Consider the following 16685-nt stretch of genomic DNA (forward strand, 5'->3'; position numbering starts at 1 on the left):
CGATGAACTAGATGCATAGAATAAAAAATTTGATGGAACTCCAATTTCAATCAATTCCAATTCCAAGATCCAATGTCATCGCGTAGCCTATACCATGCCAATGCTTTTTCCTTAAAAGATAAAGGGAAAACCATCTTCTTAACATCATCTTCGGGTAAACTTGCAAGCTTAAACAATCAACAAGTTTGTTCCACCTATATCAAGTGCATATCAGGATGTTCGGTTCCATCTCCTGCATAAGGATTAGCTAGCAGTTGTTCTATCATACCTGAAGGAATCATATTCAACATTTTCAGTAGGTGCACTAGGTTGAGGGGTAACTAATTGTGGTTCCGGTCGAGGTGAAGATACCTCGAACAAAACCCTCAAAGGATTGTTTTCCATAGTAACAAGTGACAATAAATTTCAGCACACTATATAAATGTTTCCTTACCAATTTCCACTTAGCAAAGGTGCTTCACTCCCCGGCAAAGGTGCTAGAAAATAGCCTAGCCGACCCACAAGTATAGGTGATCAATTGTATCTCTTTTTGATAAGTAAGAGTGTCGAACCCAACGAGGAGCAGAAGGAAAGGACCAGTTGTTTTCAGAAAGGTAATGTCTACAAGTGCTAAAATTGTAAGTAACAGAGTAATTTGATAGCAAGATAATTTGTAACAAGCAAGTAAAGATAATAGTAACAAAAGTGCGGCAAGATAGCCCAATCCTTTTGAGGCAAAGGTGTTGGGGAACGCAGTAATTTCAAAAATTTCCTACGCACATGCAAGATCATGGTGATGCATTGCAACGAGAGGGGAGAGTGTTGTCTACGTACCCTCGTAGACCGCAAGTGGAAGCATTATGACAACGCGTTTGATGTAGTCGTACGTCTTCACGATCGACCGATCCTAGTACCGAAAGTACGGCACCTCCGTGATCTGCACACGTTCAGCTCAGTAACATCCCACGAACTCACGATCCAGCAGAGTGTTGAGGGAGAGCTTCGTCAGCACAACGGTGTGATGACGGTGATGATGATGCTACCAGAACAGGGCTTCGCCTAAGCACCGCTACGATATGACCGAGGTGGATTATGGTGGAGGGTGGCACCGCACACGGCTGGATACAATCAACTTGTGTGTTCTAGGGTGCCCCTGCCCCTGTATATAAAGGAGCAAGGGGGAGGCCGGCCGGCCTTGGGGCGCGCCAAGGAGAGGGAGGAGTCCTCCTCCTAGTAGGAGTAGGACTCCCCCTTTACTAGTCCAACTAGGAAGAAGGAGGGGGAAAGAAAGAGAGGGGGAGTGGGAGGGAAAGAGGGGGCGCCGCCCCCCTCCTTGTCCAATTCGGACTCCCAAGGGGGGCGGCCAGCCCTATGGCCCCTCCTCTCTCTCACACAAGGCCCATGTTGGCCCATCAGTTCCCCCGGGGGTTCCGTTAAACCCCAGCACTCCGATAATTATCCGGTGACCTCTGGAACTCATCTAGTGTCTGAATATAGTCATCCGATATATCAATCTTTATGTCTCGACAATTTCGAGACTCCTCATCATGTACGTGATCACATCCGGGACTCCTAACTATCTTCGGTACGTCAAAACACATAAACTCATAATACCGATCGTTACCGAACGTTTAGCATGCGGACCCTACGGGTTCGAGAACTATGTACACATGACCGAGTCCTCCTCCTAGTAAGAGTAGGACTCCCCCTTTCCTAGTCCAACTAGGAAGAAGGAGGGGGAAAGAAAGGGAGGGGGAGTGGGAGGGAAAGAGGGGGCGCCGCCCCCCTCCTTGTCCAATTCGGACTCCCAAGGAGGGCGGCCAGCCCTATGGCCCCTCCTCTCTCTCTCACAAGGCCCATGTTGGCCCATTAGTTCCCCCGGGGGTTCCGATAAACCCCAGCACTCCGATAATTATCAGGTGACCTCTGGAACTCATCCAATGTACGAATATAGTCATCTGATATATCAATCTTTATGTCTCAACAATTTCGAGACTCCTCGTCATGCCTGTGATCACATCCGGGACTCCTAACTAACTTCAGTACATCCAAACACATAAACTCATAATACCGATCGTTACCGAACGTTTAGCGTGCGGACCCTACAGGTTCAAGAACTATGTAGACATGACCGAGACACGTCTCCGGTCAATAACCAATAGCACAACCTGGATGTTCATATTGGCTCCCGCATATTCTACGAAGATCTTTATCGGTCAAACCGCATAACGATATACATTGTTCCCTTTGTCATCGGTATGTTATTTACCCGAGATTCGATCGTCGGTATCTCATTACCTAGTTCAATCTCGTTACCGGCAAGTCTCTTTACTCATTCCGTAATGCATCATCCCGTAACTAACTCATTAGTCACATTGCTTGCAAGGCTTATATTGATGTGCATTACCGAGAGGGCCCAGAGATACCTCTCCGACAATCAGAGTGACAAATCCTAATCTCGATCTATGCCAACTCAACAAACACCATCGGAGACACCTATAGAGCACCTTTATAATCACCCAGTTACGTTGTGATGTTTGTTAGCACACAAAGTGTTCCTCCAGTACTCGGGAGTTGCATGATCTCATAGTCATAGGAACATGTATAAGATATGGAGAAAGCAATAGCAACAAACTAAACGAAAATCGTGCTAAGCTAACGGATGGGTCAAGTCAATCACATCATTCTCTAATGATGTGATCCCGTTAATCAAATGACAACTCATGTTTATGTTTAAGAAACATAACCATCATTGATTCAATGAGCTAGTCAAGTAGAGGCATAATAGTGACATTCTGTTTGTCTATGTATTCACACATGTACTAAGTTTCTGGTTAATACAATTCTAGCATGAATAATAAACATTTATCATGATATAAGGAAATATAAATAACAACTTTATTATTGCCTCTAGGGAATATTTCCTTCAGTCTCCCACTTTCACTAGAGTCAATAATCTAGATTACATTGTAATGATTCTAAGACCCATGGAGTCTTGGTGTTGATCAAGTTTTGCTCGTGAGAGAGGCTTAGTCAACGGGTCTGCAACATTCAGATCCGTATGTATCTTGCAAATCTCTATGTCTCCCTCCTTGACTTGATTGGGGATGGAATTGAAGCGTCTCTTGATGTGCTTAGTTCTCTTGTGAAATCTGGATTCCTTTGCCAAGGCAATTGCACCAGTATTGTCACAAAAGATTTTCATTGGACCCGATGCACTAGGTATGGCACCTAGATCGGATATGAACTCCTTCATCTAGAGTCCTTCATTTTCTGCTTCCGAAGTAGCTATGTATTCCGCTTCACACGTAGATCCCGCCAGGACGCTCTGCTTGGCAATGCACCAATTGACAGCTCCACCATTTAATAAAAACACGTATCTGGTTTGTGACTTAGAGTCATCCGGATCAGTGTGAAAGCTTGCATCTACATAAACGTTTATGACGAGCTCTTTGTCACCTCCATATATGAGAAACATATCCTTAGTCCTTTTCAGGTATTTCCGGATGTTCTTGACCGCTGTCTAGTGATTGACTCCTGGATTACTTTGGTACCTCCCTGCTAAACTGATAGCAAGGCACACATCAGGTCTGGCACACATCATTGCATACATGATAGAGCCTATGTCTGAAGCATATGGAACACCTTTCATTTTCTCTATCTTCTGCAGTGGTCGGGCATTGAGTCTGACTCAACTCCACGCCTTGTAACATAGGCAAGAACCCTTTCTTTGCTTGATCCATTTTGAACTTCTTCAAAAATTTATCAAGGTATGTGCTTTGTGAAAGTCCAATTAAGCATCTTGATCTATAACTATAGATCTTGATGCCTAATATATAAGCAGCTTCACCGAGGTCTTTCATTGAAAAATTGTTATTCAAGTATCATTTAATGCTATTCACAAATTTAGTATCATTTCCGATCAACAATATGTAATCTACATATAATATCAGAAATGCTACAAAGCTCCCACTCACTTTCTTGTAAATACAGGCTTCTCCAAAAGTCTGTATAAAACCATATGCTTTGATCACACTATCAAAGCGTATATTCCAACTCCAAGAGGCTTGCACCAGTCCATAAATGGATTGTTGGAGTTTGCACACTTTGTTAGCACCTTTTGGATCGACAAAACCTTCTGGTTGCATCATATACAACTCTTCTTTAAGATATCCATTAAGGAATGCAGTTTTGACATCCATTTGCCAAATTTCATAATCATAAAATCCGGAAATTGCTAACATGATTCGGACAGACTTAAGAATCGCTACGGGTGAGAAGGTCTCATCGTAGTCAACTCCTTGAACTTGTCGAAAACCGAACAAGTTGAGCTTTTTAGACAGTAATATTACCGTCGGCGTCAGTCTTCTTCTTGAAGATCCATTTATTCTCTATGGCCTGCCGATCATCGGGCAAGTCAACCAAAGTCCAGACTTTGTTCTCATACATGGATCCCATCTCAGATTTCATGGCCTCAAGGCATTCTGTGGAATTTGGGCTCATCATCGCTTCCTCATAGTTTGTAGGTTCGTCATGGTCAAGTAACATGACTTCCAGAACAGGATTATCATACCACTCTAGTGTGGATCTTACTCTGGTTGACCTACGAGGTTCGGTAGTAACTTGATCAGAAGTTTCATGATCATCATCATTAGCTTCTTCACTTACTGGTGTAGGAATCACTGGAACTGATTTCAGTGATGAACTACTTTCCAATAAGGGAGAAGGTACAATTAACTCATCAAGTTCTACTTTCCTCCCACTCACTTATTTCGAGAGAAACTCCTTCTCTAGAAAGGATCCATTCTTAGCAACGAATATCTTGCCTTCGGAAGGTGTACCCAATAGTCTCCTTTGGGTATCCTATGAAGACACATTTCTCCAATTTGGGTTCGAGCTTATCAGGTTGAAGCTTTTTCACATAAGCATCGCAACCCCAAACTTTAAGAAACGACAACTTCGGTGTCTTGCCAAACCACAGTTCATAAGGTGTCGTCTCAATGGATTTAGATGGTGCCCTATTTAACATGAATGCAGTCGTCTCTAAAGCATAACCCCAAAGTGATAGCGGTAAATCAGTAAGAGACATCATAGATCACACCATATCTAATAAAGTGAGGTTACGACGTTCGGACACACCATTACGTTGTGGTGTTCTAGGTGGCGTGAGTTGCGAAACTATTCCGCATTGTTTCAAATGAAGTCCAAACTCATAACTCAAATATTCACCTCCACGATCAGATTGTAGAAACTTTTCTTGTTACAATGATTTTCCGCTTCACTCTGAAATTCTTTGAACTTTTCAAATGTTTCAGACTTATGTTTCGTTAAGTAGATATACCCATATCTGCTCAAATCATCTGTGAAGGTGAGAAAATAATGATATCCACCATGAGCTTCAATGTTCATTGGACCACATACATCAGTATGTATGATTTCCAATAACTCTGTTGCTCGCTCCATTGTTCTAGAGAACGGAGTTTTAGTCATCTTGCCCATGAGGCATGGTTCGCAAGTACCAAGTGATTCATAATCAAGTGATTCCAGAAGTCCATCAGAATGGAGTTTCTTCATGCGCTTTACACCAATATGACCTTGATAACCCACAAGTATAGGGGATCGCAACAGTTTTTGAGGGTAGAGTATTCAACCCAAATTTATGGATTCAACACAAGGGGGGCCAAAGAATATTCTCAAGTATTAGCAACTGAGTTGTCAATTCAACCACACCTGGAAACTTAATATCTGCAGCAAAGTGTTTAGTAGCAAATTAATATGATAGTGATGATAACAGTAGCAAAAGGTAACAGTAGTAAAAGTAATATTTTTGGTATTTTGTAGTGATGATAGCAATAGCAACGGAAAAGTAAATAAGCGAAGAACAATATATGGAAAGATCGTAGGCAATCGACGGTGATGGAGAATTATGCCGGATGCGGTTCATCATGTAAAATTCATAACTTAGGGTGACACAGAACTAGCTCCAGTTCATTGATATAGTGTAGGCATGTATTCCGAACATAGTCATACGTGGTTATGGAAAAGAACTTGCATGACATCTTTTGTCCTACCCTCCCGTGGCAGCGGGGTCCTTACGGAAACTAAGGGATATTAAGGCCTCCTTTTAATAGAGAACCGGAACAAAGCATTAACACATAGTGAATACATGAACTCCTCAAACTACAGTCATCATCGGTAAGTATCCTGATTATTATCACTTCGGGGTTAACGGATCATAACACATAATAGGTGACTATAGACTTGCAAGATAGGATCAAGAACAATCATATATTGATGAAAACATAACATGTTCAGATCTGAAATCATGGCACTCGGGCCCTAGTGACAAGCATTAAGCATATCAAAGTCATAGCAACATCAATCTCAGAACATAGTGGACACTAGGGATCAAACCCTAACAAAACTAACTCGATTACATGATAGATCCCATCCAACCCATCACCGTCCAGCAAGCCTACGATGGAATTACTCACACACGGTGGTGAGCATCATGAAATTGGTGATGGAGGATGGTTGATGATGACGACCCCCAAATGCATATAAGAGCCACTTCAACAATTTAATCATGGTATTCTCCTATCGACCCCCAAAGAAAAGAAAAGAAATAAAACTATTTACACGGGAAAGCTCCCAACAAGCAAAAGAAGAACAGGAAATATTTTTGGGTTTTCTTTTTAATTACTACTACAAGCATGGAAAGTAAACTGATTAAAAGCTACAACTAATTTTTTTGGTTTTCTCTTAAGGTTTATTAAACACACAAGGAGAAAGCATAAAAAGGAAAATAAACTAGCATGGATGATACAATGAAAAAGTATGAGCACCGACATCTAGCAATGAGTGTGTGAGCATAAATGTAATGTCGGTGAGAAATACGTACTCCCCCAAGCTTAGGCTTTTGGCCTAAGTTGGTTTATGGCCACGGCTGGCCTGGCTGATATCCATAATAGTAGCTGGGGTCGTACTGTGATGCAGCAGCTATCGCCTGCCGAGCTGCAGCGTGGCGACGAGCGGCCTCCTCTCTCCTCTCGTACTCATCTACCTCCTCTCTGGTAATAGTATATCCTCCTCTTGCCTGATAATCAAAGAAGGCAGGGGCAGGGAGAGTAATACAGACAGCACAACGTCTGTCAAAGATTAGTCGGTACTGGAGAGGTGATTCATTCCTCTCAACAAACTAGTGATGAACCATAGCATTAAAGTCTAGGTAAGCAGGTGGTAATTCAATATCATCTTCGCATACATCTATACCAAGAAAATTAGCTATGCAGGTTGCATAAATTCCACCAAAGAAATATCCACTACGTCTATTAAGATGCAACCTACATGCAACAATGGCTCCCAAAATTATATGATTTGTCTCCCAACACAGCACTCCTAAGAATACTGAGGTCAGGGACACACACGTGACATGCCTCATCTTTACCATTTATGCATCTACCTATGAAGAGAGCAAAATAATGTATAGCAGGAAAGTGAATGCTCCCTATGGTAGCTTGTGTAATATCTCTAGATTCTCCTATAGTTATATTAGCAAGAAAATCTCTAAATTCAGATTTGCAAGGATCCCTTATACTACCCCATTGTGGAAGTTTGCATGCAGTGGTAAAATCCTCTAAGTCCAAGGTATAAGATTTATCATAAAGATCAAACAGGACAGTTGGAGAATTACGTGAAGTTGAAAATTCAAACCTCCTCACAAAGGAACTAGTGAGATTATGATACTGACTGCACCTTTCTTCCTCGAAGCTCATGAGATCAGCGTTACGCAAATATGCGTTGAATTCTTCTTTTATTCCCGCTCGATCCATAAAATTTTCAGAAGGCCACTCGCAAGGACGCACTGGAGCGTCTCTTGGTGGCTCTTTGTCAGCATCACGCATTGCAAGCCTGGGTCCTTGCTTCCTTGAAGAACCACCTCGCAACATTTTCCTAAGCATTTTTCTTCCTCTGAAAAATTCTGAAATTTTTTAGTAACTTCAAAATAAGAGTAAACCAAACTCAATAATATTGATAGTAACTACTCCTACAAGTGCCTAGGGCCTATATCATGCATCAAAACTACTTGGAACCATATAAATTTGACATGCAAGCTCAAGAACAGGGTCACCTAAGCAGCAAAAATTTGCAATGAAGCACTAGAACAAAAACTAATTGGACCAATGGAGGAGTCACATACCAAGGAACAATCTCCCCAAGCAGTTTTGTGAGAGGTACTTTGAGCAAGGAGATCGAAAATGGCAGCAAAACAAGCTTGGACTCAGGTTTGAGCTGGTTATTCGTGTTTGGGGGAGGAAGATGAAGTGTATGGGTGAAGGAATAAGTGGAGGAGGGCCACCATGGGCCCACAAGGCAGGGGGCGCACCCTAGGGGGGTGGGCGCGCCCTCCACCCTCATGGCAAGGTGGTTGGCCCCCTGGTGTGTTCTTTGTTCCATAAATCCTCAAATATTCTAGAAAAATCATATTTAATTTTCAGGGCATTTGGAGAACTTTTATTTTCGAGGTATTTTTATATTGCACGGATAATCAGATAACAGACAGACAAATATTTATTTTTATTTTATTTAACATAAATAACAGAAAGTAAAAGTGGGGTACAGAAGGTTGTGCCTTCTAGTTTCATCCATCTCACGATCATCAAAAGGATTCCACTAACAAGGCTGATCAAGTCTTGTTAACGAACTCATTCTGAATAACATGGAACCGGAGAAATTTCGAATAACACTATGTTACCTCAACGGGGATATGCACATCCCCAATAATAAGAATATCATAGTTCTTCTTGACAGTAGGAAGAGGAAATTCAAAACCTCCAAATATAATCGATGGAATTTTTCCAATAGAGTTGATACTATGAACTTGAGGTTGTTTCCTCGGAAAGTGTACCGTATGCTCATTACCATTAACATGAAAAGTGACATTGCCTTTAGTGCAATCAATAACATCCCCTTCACTATTCAAAAAGGGTCTTCCAAGAATAATAGACATACTATCGTCCTCGGGAATATCAAGAATAACAAAGTACGTTAAAATAGTAACATTTGCAACTACAATAGGCACATCCTCACAAATACAGACAGGTATAGCAGTTGATTTATCTGCCATTTGCAAAGATATTTCAGTAGGTGTCAACTTATTCAAATCAAGTCTATGATATAAAGAGAGAGGCATAACACTAACACCGACTCCAAGATCACATAAAGCAGTTTTAACATAGTTTCTTTTAATAGAGCATGGTATAGTGGGTACTCCTGGATCTCCAAGTTTCTTTGGTATTCCGCCCTTAAAAATATAATTAGCTAGCATGGTGGAAATTTGAGCTTCCGGTATCTTTCTTTTATTTGTAATAATATATTTCATATACTTAGCATAAGGATTGGTTTTAAGCATATCAGTTAATCACATACGCAAAAAGATAGGTCTAATCATTCCAACAAAGCGCTCAAAATCCTCATCATCCTTTATCTTGTATGGTTTTGGAGGAAAAGGCATGGGTTTCTGAACCCATGTCTCTCTTTCTTTACCATGTTTCCTAGCAACAAAGTCTTTCTTATCGTAATGTTGATTCTTTGATTGTGGGTTATCAAGATCAATAGCAGGTTCAATTTCTATGTCATTATCATTACTAGGTTGAGCATCATCATGAACATTATCATTAACATTATCACTAATTTCGGGTTCATTACCAGGTTGTGTTTCAGCATCAGAAATAGGAATATCATTTGGATTCTGAGGTGTTTCAACAATAGGATCACTATGAGCATGCAAAGTCCTATCATTGTTCCTTTTCTTCTTTTTAGAAGAACTAGGTGCATCTAAATTATTTATCTGAGAATCTTGCTCAATTCTCTTAGGGTGGCCTTCAGGATACAAAGGTACCTGAGTCATTCTACCAGTTCTAGTAGCCACTCTAACAGCATAATCATTATTCTTACTATTCAATTCATTGAGCAAATCATTTTGAGCTTTAAGTACTTGTTCTACTTGAGTGGTAACCATAGAAGCATGTTCACTAATAAGTTTAAGTTCACCTTTGACATTAGCCATATAATCACCCAAGTGTCCAAGCATATTCGAATTGTATTTTAATTGTCTAACAAAATAAGCATTAAAATCTTCTTTCTTAGCCATAAACTTATCAAACTCATCTAAGCATGGGCTAGCAATTTTAGTAAATGAGATTACAGCTTTATCATATCTATAGAGAGAATTTACCTTTACTACCTGTGTCGGGTCATCAAGACCATGAGTTTCTTCAATAGGTAAAGGATTTGGATTATATGTTTCTTCAACAGGTGGTAAATTAAGACCATGTATTTCTTCAATAGGAGGTAAATTCTTAACATCTTCAGCTTTAATACCTTTTTCTTTCATAGATTTCTTTGCCTCTTGCATATCTTCAGGACTGAGAAATAGAATACCCCTCTTCTTCGGAGTTGGTTTAGGAATAGGCTCAGGAATTGGTGTATGAGAGGAGCTAAGATGACACTCCAAAAATGTCAGAAGAAAATATTGCCAAAAGGTTTGAATTCAAATTTGAATTTTATTTGGAGTTTGCGGAAAATGTTTTTTTTAGTTTCTGTTTTGCCTCTGGAAAAATGTCCAAGTTGTAGGATTAATTCCCGTGAGAATTTTGATATATATATGTCTTATATAAAAAATATTATAGTTTTCTCTTAGTTAGTTTTTCTCTCTGCCTTATTCAAAAAAGGGAAAGTACCCCCAAGCTGGCCAGGCCAACCGGCCCAGCCAACCACCCGGCGCGGCCCAACAGCGAGCCACAGCCGCAACCCAGTCGCGCCCGCACCCGAACCCCCTCGCGACCGGTCGCCCGACCGCACCCTTCCCTCTCTCTCTCACTGACCGCGGGGGCCCACCCTCATCTCTTTCCCCTCGCCCACGCTATGCCGCGCCAGAGCGCGTTCGACGCTGCCGCCGCGTCCGGATTCCACGGGATCACGATCCCGAGTTACCCCCTGCTCCAAGTTGATGTCCTATAAATTCCTACGCCCCTCCTCCTTTGGATCTCGCCGCGGTCGCCTCAGTTCATCGACGCCTCTACGCCCGGTGAGCCACAGCACGACTCCCTCTCCCACCTTTGAGCTTCCCCCGATGTTGCTCATCATTTTGACATGGTCTGCCTCCCTCTTACCCACAGCAGCGACGCCCCCAAGCTCGAACGCCGCTCGCCAGAGCTGCAGCTCACCAGGGAGCCCTCGTCATTGCCCCGGCCATTTCTGTTGTCCACGAGCTCCAACAACTCCACCACCGCCTCCACCTCGCTTCACCGCATCCGCCCGACGTCTTTGCCACCTTCGCCGATCGCCGGAGACCCCGCCTCACTCGACGCCGACCTCCGCCACCCTCTGTCGCCGTCGACCACCGCCGTAGTAAGCCGCCACCTCCCCTCGCCGTTCGATCTGAAACCTACGGCTTAGATTAGATCCACGAAGGGTTAGGTTTATTTGTATACATCGGTTTAGTTTTGGTTTAGATCGGTTTATTTAATTGCGGTTTAGTTAGACCGGCCGATCGGTTTATTTCTGTTAGCCCATGGACTCTGTGAATCTATTGATTGCTCGCGCGTTAGATAGTTTTAGAGCGCTCACTGTTTCCGCCCGTTAGCACGTTGGTTTGTTTTCTTTTCTTTTTTCGTTTCTGTTTTCTTCAGAATAGTTTCAATTTTGTAAAATCTGTATATTTTAGGTTATTTATTATTTTTAGTTGATTCTTTTTTTGTTAGTTTACAAATTTCTTGTAGCTTCTGTAGAAATTAGATTCTGCCATGTTTAAGTTTATAAAAATAGTTTTATATTAGTTTTAGTCAGATTAGTATTTCTGCTATAAATTGAGCTAGGATTATTATTTTTAGGTGATTCTTTTGCCACTGCTTAGTTTTGACCTAGCGTAGCAGTAGGAACTTGTTGGGGTATTTGTAGATTGTATTAAAATTAGTTTTAGTCGAAATCACGCTTTTCTAGTTTTATTTAGCTTCCTGCTGCTTCCTGCTGTTCTAGTTATTATAGAATTTTAGTTTACCCCTGCTATAATTTATTTTAGATTAGTTTATGTAGTTACAGAGGGTGAACATTTATTTGCAGCAAAATAAAAAGTTTTATTTTATTTTCTTATTAGTTTTGTTTTAGGTATAACAGGAGTTCTATAATAGATATTGATGTGATTCCTTTTGCATCTAGTTTATATGCTGTTTTCCTTTATGTTAGTTAGCAAAACCCTTGTTTTGGTTCTGTTAAGAAAAGTGTTAGTAGGATAAAACTATTTCTTTGTTGTTGCTTGAAGTGATGAAAACCTTGATTTTGTTTTCCTCGAGTTTTCTTTGGTTTTGGTTTGAGTGCTTGTGTGATTTCCTTTAGCTTGCTGTTATGTTATTTAGTGGAAGACTTATTTGTGCTATTGTTCGACTCGGTAGATTTTCTGGAGTGCGAAGCTTGCTATCTTGAGTCACTGGCATTTGAATACCGTCAGCCAGGCAAGTCATTTGATCATGTTTTACAATACCTATGATTTTGTTGCATTAGAAATATTTCCTCCCCACCATGCATGCAGTAGGAGAATTTTAAGTTATGTCTTGAGTAGTATCATGAGGTATGATGAACCCAATTCCCCTTGCTACTATTGCCCGGGACGATGTAGGTTACCTTGCTATGCTCGTAGACGGGGTTGGTTGAGAGATTCATAAGGGAGATGCGAGAGTCAAGATGATGACAACCCCATGACTTCAAGCTCAAGATGGACTTCAAATTCACTACTGGGTGGAGGACGGTTGACCGGCACCCTGGAGGAACCAGCGGATGGCCGGGATGCATGGAGAAGCGCCATGACATCTTGCAAAAAGCTTCACCCAGCCACGAAGAGACGGATGGATGGCCCTTGACCGGAAGCTTACCTATGTAGCCGCAAGCCATTATGGGCTCTGGCTGGGTTGACCTTAGGCGTGACTCTGGACGGACGGTGCCAGCAGATGTAGAAGAACGGTAGGACATGGATGGGTACCGGCAGTGCTCAGAGAAACTCTACAGAAGACCATGTTTCGTTCATCCCGTCTTCAAACACCAGGCAGTGCGAGGACATAAAGGAGGGAACGATTCTTGCGGGTAAAGTGCACAAGACTCTGCAGAGTAATAACCTAATCGATTAGCCGTGTTCCCGGTTACAGACAAATGAGCATCTGGAAACTGGAGTATTTCGGAAATCTCAACACTGAACAAATAAATTAATTGAGGGGTTAATTAATAATTGGGAATGAGACATTGGTTGGCGGAACCATCTCAATAACTACCCACATTTTGTAGTAATTTGTAAGCAAGTCCTTTGTTGTAGGAAAAAACTGGCTTTTTTGCAAAAACATAAAACTCAGAGCCCCACAGCCAAATTGCATATAGTGTTAGCATTATTATTGTTGTTCTCTCTATGACTTGCCGGCATATTCTAAATGCTGACCTACACGGCTGCAACGTCTCATGTTGCAGAGGAGTTTTCCGACCAGGAGTGAGGCTACGATCTACGCTTGTCGATTGCCCTATGTAGTCAGATGGACTCGCCATTCATCTATGCTTCCGCAGCTTTGTTTAGTTTATTTCTCATGAGTTGGCCTTCGACCGAATTTATTATGATGTAATAAAGACTCAATATGAGAATCTGTAATAAATTCAGGTGTCATTAAACTTTGAATCTTTTCATCAATGTACTGTGGGTGCCAGCATGATCTTGGGATGGTACAGCTACACAGAGACTTGACCGGTTTTTGGGTCGGGTCGTTACAATTGGCTCTGGAGGTGTCCAATTATTTTCATTTGTCAACATATTATTCAATAGAATTTCAGCTTCATCCGGTGTTCTTTCCCTGAAAACAGAACCAGCACAACTATCTAGGTAATCTCTGGAGGCATCAGTTAGTCCATTATAAAAGATATCAAGTATTTCATTTTTCTTAAGAGGATGATCAGGCAAAGCATTAAGTAATTGGAGAAGCCTCCCCCGAGCTTGTGGGAGACTCTCTTCTTCAATTTGCACAAAATTATATATATCCCTTAAAGCAGCTTGTTTCTTATGAGCAGGGAAATATTTAGCAGAGAAGTCATAAATCATATCCTGAGGACTACGCACAAAATCAGGATCAAGAGAATTAAACCATATCTTAGCATCACCCTTTAATGAGAACGGAAATATTTTAAGGATATAAAAGTAGCGAGTTCTCTCATCTTTAGTGAACAGGGTAGCTATATCATTCAGTTTAGTAAGATGTGCCACAACAGTTTCAGATTCATAACCATGAAAAGGATCAGATTCAACCAAAGTAATTATATCAGGATCAACAGAGAATTCATAATCCTTATCAGTAACAAAGATAGGTGAAGTAGCAAAAGCAGGATCAGGTTTCGTTCTAGCATTTAGAGATTGCTTACTACATTTAGCTAATAATTTTTTAGTTCAGTTCTATTTCTGCAAGCTAAAATAGCTAAAGAAGCATCTTGATCAAAAAGATAACCCTTAGGGATGGCAAGTGGTTCTTCATCATCACTTTCATTAGTATCATTAGATTCAATATTTTCAATTTCTCTAGCCCTAGCAAGTTGTTCGTCAAGAAAAGCACTAAGTGGCATAGTAGTATCAGGCATAGAGGTAGTTTCATCATAAGTATCATGCATAGCAGAAGTGGCATCATCAATAACATGTGACATATCAGAACGAATAGCAGAAGCAGGTGTAGGTGTCGCAAGCTTACTCAAAACAGAACATGAATCAAGTGCAGAGCTAGATGGCAGTTCCTTACCTCCCCTCGTAGTTGAGGGAAGATCTTGGTTTTTGGATCTCTCAAGTTCTTCATAATGATAAGCAGATATATATCCCAAGTGACTCAAAGAATAAAGCTATGCTCCCCGGCAACGATGCCAAAAAATAGTCTTGATAACCCACAAGTATAGGGGATCGCAGCAGTTTTCAAGGGTAGAGTATTCAACCCAAATTTATTGATTCGAAACAAGGGGAGCCAAAGAATATTCTCAAGTATTAGCAGCTGAGTTGTCAATTCAACCACACTTGGAAACTTAATATCTGCAACAAAGTGTTTAGTAGCAAAGTAATATGATAGTGATAATAATGGTAGCAAAGGCAACAGTAGTAAAAGTAATATTTTTGGTATTTTGTAGTGATGATAGCAATAGCAACGGAAAAGTAAATAAGGGAAGAACAATATATGGAAAGCTCGTAGGCAACGTATCGGTGATGGAGAATTATGCCGGATGCGGTTCATCATGTAACAGTCATAACCTAGGGTGACACAGAACTAGCTCCAGTTCATTGATATAATGTAGGCATGTATTCCGAACATAGTCATACGTGCTTATGGAAAAGAACTTGCATGACATCTTTTGTCCTACCCTCCCGTGGCAGCGGGGTCCTTATGGAAACTAAGGGATATTGAGGCCTCCTTTTAATAGAGAACCGGAACAAAGCATTAACACATAGTGAATACATGAACTCCTCAAACTACGGTCATCATCGATAAGTATCCCGATTATTGTCACTTCGGGGTTAACGGATCATAACACATAATAGGTGACTATAGACTTGCAAGATAGGATCAAGAACACTCATATATTGATGAAAACATAATAGGTTCAGATCTAAAATCATGGCACTCGGGCCCTAGTGACAAGCATTAAGCATAGCAAAGTCATAGCAACATCAATCTCATAACATAGTGGACACTAGGGATCAAACCCTAACAAAACTAACTCGATTACATGATAGATCCCATCCAACCCATCACCGTCCAGCAAGCCTACGATGGAATTACTCACGCACGGCGGTGAGCATCATGAAATTGGTGATGGAGGATGGTTGATGATGACGATGGCGACGGATTCCCCTCTCCGGAGCCCCGAACGGACTCCAGATCAGCCCTCCCGAGAGGTTTTAGGGCTTGGCGGCGGCTCCATATCGTAAAACGCGATGATTTCTTCTCTCTGATTTTTTTCTCATCGAAACTCAATATATGGAGGTGGAGTTGGAGTCGCAGAGGCAACAGGGGGCCCATGAGGTAGGGGGGCGCGCCCCCACCCTCGTGGCAAGACGGTGGGCCCCCTGGCCTTCATCTTTGGCAGGTATTTTTCTTATTTTCTGAAAAGTGTCTCTGTGAAGTTTCAGGTCATTCCGAGAACGTTTGCTCCTGCACATAAATAACACCATGGTAATTCTGCTGAAAACAGTGTCAGTCCGGGTTAGTTCCATTCAAATCATGCAAGTTAGAGTCCAAAACAAGGGCAAAAGTGTTTGGAAAAGTAGATACGTTGGAGACATATCAGACCTAAACGGCAGTGCCACAAATAAGTTGCACTATCATTATCAACTCTGCATCTTTTGGCTTCAATACTATGAACTTGTGTATCACTACTATCAAGATTTAGTAAAAATAGACCACTCATCAAGGGTGCGTGACCATAAAAGATATTACTCATATAAATAGAACAACCATTATTCTCTGATTTAAATGAATAACCGTCTCGCATCAAACAAGATCCAGATATAATGTTCATGCTCAACGCTGGCACCGAATAACAATTATTTAGGTCTAAAACTAATCTCGAAGGTAGATGTAGAGGTAGCGTGCCTATGGCGATCACATCGACTTTGGAACCATTTCCCACAAGCATCGTCACCT

This window comes from Triticum dicoccoides, chromosome 6A, assembly GCF_002162155.2.
Source record: "Triticum dicoccoides isolate Atlit2015 ecotype Zavitan chromosome 6A, WEW_v2.0, whole genome shotgun sequence".
In the NCBI taxonomy this organism is placed as follows: domain Eukaryota; kingdom Viridiplantae; phylum Streptophyta; class Magnoliopsida; order Poales; family Poaceae; genus Triticum; species Triticum dicoccoides.